At 34.0% G+C, this 9,004-nt stretch overlaps 1 pseudogene; it reads left to right on the forward strand.

The window, feature by feature from the left end:
• Positions 1-4,755: 4,755 nt before the first annotated feature.
• On the forward strand, positions 4,756-5,434 carry LOC142635650 (cytochrome b561 and DOMON domain-containing protein At5g35735-like; annotated as a pseudogene).
• The last annotated feature ends 3,570 nt before the right edge of the window (positions 5,435-9,004 follow it).

Below are 9,004 nucleotides of genomic sequence, written 5' to 3' on the forward strand. Positions count from 1 at the left end.
TACCTTTTATACACCGTAGATTATTAAGAAATCTAATGGTTAGAAAATCATTATAATCAATGTTATGTTTAAAATTAATTGCTTTCCATATTAGCTAACCTAATTAATTTAAGAAAATATTATATTATTTTCTTTTCTACTTTCTTTTTCTCTCCTAATTAATTCATCCCTAACCTTGCACAAGTGCCTATTCTCAACATTCTTAAGTTGCAGATTTTATTTTTCTTGCACAAGAAAGATAGCCTCCTCTTTTTGTCATTCTTTGTTATTTTTAATTAAATGTATTAGATGCTTCTAAGAATCTTGCAATGACCCACCACTAAAATAAGTAAGTTTAAATTTCCGTACGTGTATAGCACGGGTGTATAGCACGGGTTAAAGACTAATCTATATATATATATATATAAAACCGAAGCTCTACTAACATCACAATTTTTCACGTTAGCATCATTTAAAAAAAAAACAAAATACAAAAATTCTGATTTTTTTCTCTAAAACCCGATAATCACTTAAAAAAAATCAGATTTTTTATTTATTTATATAAAACCCAATAATACATAAAACCTAATGTAAAAAAAAAAATTGCTCCTCTCTCAAACCCGATTCTTTGCCCATCTTCACTCTCAATTCTCTCCACAACCCAGAACCACCCTCAGTCCTTCTCACCCAAAACTCAACGGCTCCACCTTCTCTGGCACAACTCAACAGCTGCAATCGTCCAAGTCTCATTATTTCCCCCACCAAATACCCATTACAAAACCAATCCTTCTTCAAAACCTAAACCGCTTCTTCAAAATCTCTCTTCTTTTCTCAAACGCTAGCATCACCTTCCCCTAAACCTAAAACTCACCCTTTCCTTCCCCCTAATGGCCTGTTTGGGAGTTTAGAGAGGGAGGAGAGTAGAGGAGAGTAGAGGGGAGGGGAGTAGTGGGGAGGAGAGTAGAGGAGAATGATTACCCTCCACCTTGTTTGGATGTTTTTATAATTAGTAAGGGAGAATGGAGTAATTAGCCCTTCCCCTTGTTTTTAACATTGTAATTTTATAAATATAATAAGGGTAAATTAGGTAATTTACTTTATCAATAATTTTATGTGCTCTACTCTCCCTCCAAATCTCTCCAATTTGGGGGAATTAAAAATGAGGGGGTTGGAGGTAGTTGAAACCCCTTGAAACCCCTCCCCCTCCTTCCTTAAAAAACTCCCAAACAAGGTAATTGAATTACTCCCCTTCCCTCTACTCTACTCCCCCTCCTTTTTTAAACATCCAAACAGGCCATAAATCATAACACAAAACTCAGATTCTCCCACCGCCACCGCCGCCACCACGGATTGCCGCCACCACGGGTCACTGCCACTGCATCTTTTGTTATTATTTTCAATTGAAAATCAAAATCCATACCCAATGCCTAGGTACGCTTGCTTTCCTCTTTCTCTTTTCTCTGATTTTAAGTTTTTCAATTGAAACTACTTAATGATGAAAACAGGGGAAATATTTCTCTTTTTTTTTTCTTTTTTTTTTTTAAATTTGGAAATACGATTTAGGTTTTGTTATTGTAGTCTGATTGGTTTTCATTTAGGAAGAACAAATGTAGTCTGATTTAGGTTTTTTCCATCTTTGGCTCATATATTTGTTTCACATTGACCTTTGGTTCTTTGCTATTCAATTTTCAGTTGCTTATTTTGGATTCTCTTATATTTTGTTTGTTCCTTCCCCTAAGCCTAGGTACGCTTGCTTTCCTAGATATTTACTCCTTCTAGGTACAACATTAATTGGTTTCATAGTATTGTTCGTTACATATTTACATGTCCAAAGTTGAATACAAGAAAATCCTGTGGGTTTGTATTTAAAATACAATACGATTTCAATAATTCAATACCCAGCCCAAGCTAATTCTTGCATTGTTGCAACAGAGACTAGCTTTGGAACTGATAAACCTTCTATTGGAATTTCAAAAAGTGGATGTATGTTAAATTTTCATTACCATATGTTAAATTATTTTTTTACCTCATAATATCTCTTATAGTTTGTGCATGCTATACATGTTTATGAAAAAATTGATGAACTCGCAGTTGCTGACAAATTAATATTAACTGTTATTTTGTTTGGTTGGAGGGAATTAATTAATCTCATAATGAGTATTGGGCGATCTCAATCTCATGATTTAAGTCTAGGTGAGATTTTCATTTCCTTGATTAACATTTACTTCTCACACAAGTCCAAAGTATACCAGTTGTCATGGATAAACTTTCTAAGTGCTTTCCGTCCATCATGGGTCAATCTAACTTCAAAAGATTATCATAATAGTGTTATGGTGAGACTATCTGGGAAGGGTTGAGTTGTTTGTGATATTAATTTGTAATATAATGTTGTAGCACTATTGCGAGATGGATTGCGTCACATCACAAATGGTTTCAGAAATTTATCCAAAAAATTGAATGATGCTGTCCAATGGTGTGCACAATGCTATACAATATATACAATGTTGTACACAGTCTATCCCAAGTGTGATTAGATCACTCGGTTCTTTCATTAAGAAATACTTATGGTTTTTCCAGGGGTGCGTGACCCTCAAGATGCTGTTAATGGAAGTTACTATGTAGCAGCAGATAAAGTTGATTGTGATGGTACAAGGCCACAAGCTGAAGATGTCTACTTGGTGAAGAATAAAAGGTTGAAGGAAAGGGACACAGGTAAACATTTGGATGTCATTGTGATAAATTGATAACATTTTGAAAAATTAGAATTTCCTAAGTTGCTTTCATACCATGGTCATTTTTTAACTTTAGCCATACTATACCATATTTGGAATTGATGTTGCTATTGTGGGAATTTTTGTCATATGCAGTGAAGAAACGTATATTTAAAGAAAAAAATAAAAAGAATTTGTGAGTTTGTTTAACAGGTTGTGAAATTAAGGACGATTATAAAAAACCTCTTCAAGTTATTTGTCTATTTGAAATGTACTTGATTATGAAAGACTGGCATAACATTGTGGCTTAGAAAATATGCTTTCTGAAACTATTTTTGCTATGTCGACATTTGACATTAACAAATCTGTGGTTGGCTCTTTCAGGGGGCAAAGCTCTCCATGGCCTGAGCTCTAAGAGAAAGCAGATGTTGGAAGATGTAAGCCTACTCAAGAAGTTAAAGATAAATGAAACTGAGTCGGGTACATTGACTTGACATGTGCTTTAAAACTCATCTGCATATATTAGCTTTATATCGTTTGTTACTCTTTCTCGAAGTCATCAGCTATATGTAACATTTCTCCTTTCCTCCAAAGACATGGAAGCCAGGTGGTCCCTATTGGATTTGGGTAAGATATTTCTGCTTAGATGAAAGCATTATCTCTCCCTTGAATCTCAATGGCTACCCGCATGATGTCACCTTTGCTTAATTTGCATGAGGTAATGTTTTGTATTCAATTCTTTATTATATAATATTTTCTCAAATTTAGTCAGTGTTTTGAGACTTAGACCAATTCTTTTCTTAGTGCTACTTGATTACAATTTAGATGTCATGGAGTCAAACTTAATTTGTGTTGATAAAATTGTTGATCGGTTATCAAAGTTGCGTCAATGAATATATGGTTGCAGGGCTTCTTAGGTGGTGTTCTTTGAATTGTGGTTAGCCCATGATAGGAAACTTGATGGGATCTGGAATATGAATGATTAATTTTTGGGTTTGTGGTTTAGTTGTTGCTTTAGTTAAATTTATATCCCACAAAATTTTCCTGCCAAAATTAAATGCAAATTGGATTTTGGGTTTTGGGTTTTTATGTGGTCTTTTAATATTTTGAGTGATTCCAGGCATATACAACCTACATAAAAGATCAACCTCAAGCAGCCTGTTGAGGTAAAAACAAAAACCTATGTTGTTGGGGGCATAACCACATAAACAAATTTTGACAACACTACCAAGCCACAAAGCCTTTGTGAATTGCACTCAGGCATGCCTTTAGTTTTGGTTTGGCATAAACTTGAAACAAATGCCATAAATATCTAGATTTTTGGCTTTTGTATTCTTAATGTTTGAATAAAACCATATAGTACAATTTAAATATGTTTCACGTAAGCTTTTGAGGTCTCAGGCCATGTTGTATTTATATATGGCAAAAGATAGTACCATTTTCCACCTTAGCACAATTTGTACTGGTATGTTATTTATAACTTGGATATATTGGATTTTTTTGCGTGTGAATAATCTATTTTTTTTATTTATTTATGAATTTTATGATGAAAACCAATGGAATACTTATTTTCATGAAGATTATAGAAATATTCAACTTTTGTAATAATTCAATAGTTGGGGTGGGGTTCTTATAAAATTTATTGACATTAAGAGTTTTTGGCTTTACATTGTAAATCTTTGATGAATTGGTATAATTTGGTGTTATACTTGATACTAATTTGGCAAAAAGGTAGCTTGAAGAAGTAGAGAAAAGAGAAGAGCCTAAGAAAGGGAGGAAATACATTCTTGAAAAGCATTGGATAAAGCTTGAAGATGTAAGCACAATTGTATATTTATTCTATTTACTGGTTCTTTTGTAATACTTATTAAACCAAATGTAAGAGCACATTATGATTATTGTAATATATTACTTCATAATATTTGTATTTATCTCATTTTTAATATTACTTCATTATATTACATGTTTCATTTTATATTAATGCCAATTTAGCTTTCAATAATTGAAATTTGAGAAATGTTTAAACCTTAACATGTTAACATTTGATTTAAAAAAATACAAGTGTATGGGTAGGCTTGTGATGTTGGGGATGCGGGTGGTGGCAGTGGTGGTGCTAGGTTTATTAGTCTCACCTGGTGAGTCACTGTGCACATCACAGAAATTCACAAACAAGGTTTACGCCAACTGCACCGATCTTCCATACCTGGGTGCCTATCTACACTGGACCTACAATGCCTCCAATGCCACACTGTCGATAGCCTTCCTGGCCAAACCACCCATAGCCGATGGCTGGGTGGCGTAGGCCATCAATCCCTCATCCACCAAGATGATTGGATCCCAGGCCCTGCTGGCCTACAAATCCGACGGCTCCATCCTAACCGTAAAAACCTACAACATCACTTCCTACAACTTCGCATTGTTCGGGACCAAGCTGTTGTATTATGTGAGGGACCTCAGCTCCGAGGATTCCAACTCGACTAACACGATCTTCGCCACATGGAAGCTCCCAGAGAAGACTGAGAAGGTGAACCATGTTTGGCAAGTGGGTCTTGTTATTCAAGGACTCCCTGCGTCCCACTTAAAGACAGGTGATAATCTTCTATCCGGAGGGGTTCTAGAACTTCTGCCGTTGTCGGGTTCTACAGGTATGGCTGCTTTTTTTTTTCTTTTTTTTTTAAAATTTTTTTTCATTTTAAGTAACAATATAATTTAAGTAACAAAAAGTAGATGAAGACCCAGCATAATTTTGGCAGAAGTAATAAAAAATGACTTATCAATTTAGAAAGTAAGAGAGGATATGACTACAGTGGCGGGACCATGTTCAGGCCAGGGTGATCCTAGGAACACCCTGACTGAAAAAAAAAAAATATATATATATATATATATATATATAAAATATAAAAAATTATTCGTTTACCCTTTAAAAAAAAAAAAAATTAGGAACACCCTCAACCAAAAACGGATTCTGGGCCCAAACAAAAACTCTTGATTTCCCATACAAAATAATGAAAATATAAACCTATAATCCAAACAAAGCAGATATAGATCAGTAATGGAGGTGAGGAGACGTTGTGTTGGGTAGAGGCGGCTTAAGAGAGGAGCATGGAGGTGCCATTAGGGATGAACGATGCTTATTGAAAGAAGCATGGTGGCGGCGTAAAACAATGCTTGAGGAGAACATTGAGAGAGAAGAAAAGCTGTGACAAAGAAATAAGGAAGAAGAAAGAAAAGAGGAAAGTTGCTCTGAAGAAAAATCTAGAAGAGATAGGATAGAGATAAGATGTAAAGCACGTGTGAATGAGAGAAAAAAGGGACCTAACGGAGAAAACAAAGGAAAAAGGAAAAAAAAGTTAGAGAAATAATATGTTCACAACAAATTTTTCACAGTATTTTTACAATAAATTTTAAGTGACAGGTTGTTACTAGTGTTATTGTTAGGGCAAAAAAGTAATCTTCGTGTTAGGTTCAAATTTGAACGAATAACAACTAACCATCTATGATTTGTTGTGAAAATGTTGTGATAATATTCTGGACGTAGCATCTTTCAAAAATTTATTAAAAATTAAATTAAATTAAAGGGTGGGCCTTGGTTAATGGTTTGGGTTATCACATGAGTATAATTTAAGGCTTGGGTTTATCACTTGATTGACCCACTCAACTTTTGATTACATTATACATATTAATTATACACATAACAAATTATAGAAGACAATTAATAAACAAATTAAACAACTAAATTTTGTTAGGCTAAATAATAATGAAATAATACATTATAAAAGACAAACAAATTAAATTGTGTTAGGCTAAACAATAATTAATAATTTTATAATTAATGAAATAACAATATAACAAATTATAGTTTATAAAAGACAAACAAATTAATGAAACAACTAAACAACAATGATTAATAATTTTATTAATATTTCAAATGAACTTATAGTTTATTGTTTATTTCTTTTCTAGAATTATGGACAAATATTTTATAAGAAAACCACATAGAAGGCAATTATAAACTTTATGTATTTGCATGTTTTTTTTATTGTTGTCGTTATCAATATACAAATTTTTCTTTTTATTAGATTGTGTAATTTATGCTTATTGAGGAACACGCTGAAAAAAATTCTTAGAACTGCCACTGTATGACTGTAGAGAAAATAAAATGGAGGAAAAGCATACCTGTAAATAACTCTAGCTAATCTAATGAGAATCCATAACCAACTTCAAACAGTTGGGATTAAGGCTTGTTTTTGTTGTTGTTGTTGTTGTTGTTGTTGTATAACAACTCATGGAAGTAGCCCTAATTTTGAGGGGACCACCTAAAATATGGAGTTTGCATGTTTTAAAGGATTAAGGCCCTGGTTTTGCCAAATTACCAATTTTAAACCAAGTTGACTATTAATTCAATTATGTGCTAGTTCTTAAGTGGTTAACGCATATACCATATCACACAATGACATGCAATATGGTGACTAGGGTGAGCCAATGGAACACTCATCCCAAAATAAAAATCACGGAGGTGGTTTAACCTATCAACCCCAAGGAAATAATATCCACTAGAATAGAATGTAAGTTTATACAATAAATTTAATTATAAATCTATAGCTATCTCACATAGTAATTACTAACGTGACCCCATACAACTCCAAATCTATGAACTCAGGCCGGCTCAATGTATTATAAGGCCTAAAGAGAAAAAATTTAGTGGGCTTTTTCAATTCTAAATATTACTTAAATACTATTTATTTGACTTTCTATTTTATATACACTTTTTTGTATTAAAAAAATTCTTGTTTTTTGAGATGTAAAATTGCTAATTAAGTTTTTTTTATTTAAGTTTTATTTACATCTCTTTCACAAGTTGTTAAGAAACTTTTGTCAATAATTATTCAGCACATTCATAATAATTTTTATTGGTGAAATAGTTTATAGTTTCAGTTAAGTTGGATTTCTACTATCTCAATATTTTGGGAGCCTTAAAACTCTTTTAATTTTTTTTTTTTTTTTTGTACAAGTGCGGCTTGCCTTGAGCCTGCCTTGCATGGATTCTTCTATTTTTGGACTTTGTTGAACTTGAACTTCTCGCTCACAATTTTAAGTACCCATTTGAAGATTCACACTAGCAACATTAATGTAACCAGATTGTAGCAACTTCACCTTGATCATTGGATCTTTAGAACTTGAACTTGGATCTCTACTTGATGCTTGACGAGAGCTTGAAAAATCTCCAATGCTTGTGTACAATACACGACTCTCAAAAAGTCTATAAAAACTTGCCCTAGATTGCTTTTATACTTGGTTTGAAAACCAAGTGTTGGGCTTTGTGAAGCCTAGTTATGTTTGATCCGGTTGACGACCCAACCCAACCCAAATAATGTTGCATGATTTTTAATGGGAGATTTTCCGAGGCTTAGTCCATGGAGTGGAGGCTTGGGCAGACAGGCCCGAGCGGATTGTGAGTGAGAGAGAAAAAGACTGTAGCCACACTTTGTATTTTTTCCTGATAATAGTGAAATCCCTGCAACTCCGTAAACGTAGGCAAATTGCCGAACCACATAAATATTGTCTTGTGTGTGTGATTATTTTTCTTTGGCGTGTGTTTTCTCTATTTTTGTTTCCACTGGTTTAGGAATTCGTGAAAATTCCCTACAATTGGTATTAGAGCCTAGGGTTAGGTTTGAGTGGGAGCAATGGCAGAGGAAGCTGGAAAGGCGTCTGGAATAGAAAAGTTTGATGGCACAGACTTCGTGTATTGGAGGATGCAGATTGAAAATTATCTCTATAGGAGGAAATTGCATCAGCCTCTTTTGGGGACAAAACCTACGACTATGAAGGATGAGGAATGGGCTCTTCTTGACAGATAGGTACTGGGAGTTATCAGGTTAACGCTGTCTAGGTCTGTTGCACACAATGTTGTGAAGGAGAAGACCACTGTAGATCTAATGAAGGCTTTGTCTGGTATGTATGAAAAGCCGTCAGCAAACAACAAGGTGCATCTGATGAAGAAACTGGTCAATCTGAAGATGGCAGAGAACGCATCAGTAGCACAACATTTGAATGAATTTAACATTATCACAAATCAATTGTTGTCTGTAGAAATTGATTTTGATGATATGATCTGTGCACTAACCGTTTTAGCTTCTTTGCCAAACAGTTGGGAGGCAATGAGGATGGCAGTAAGTAATTCTACAGGAAAAGAAAAACTGAAGTACAACTACATACGGGATTTAATTTTGGCCGAGGAGGTTCGTAGAAGAGATGCAGGTGAAACCTTAGGATCAAATTCTGCCCTAAACTTTGAGATAAAAAGCAGAGGT

This window comes from Castanea sativa, chromosome 5 (assembly GCF_040712315.1).
Source record: "Castanea sativa cultivar Marrone di Chiusa Pesio chromosome 5, ASM4071231v1".
NCBI classification, from domain to species: Eukaryota; Viridiplantae; Streptophyta; class Magnoliopsida; order Fagales; family Fagaceae; genus Castanea; species Castanea sativa.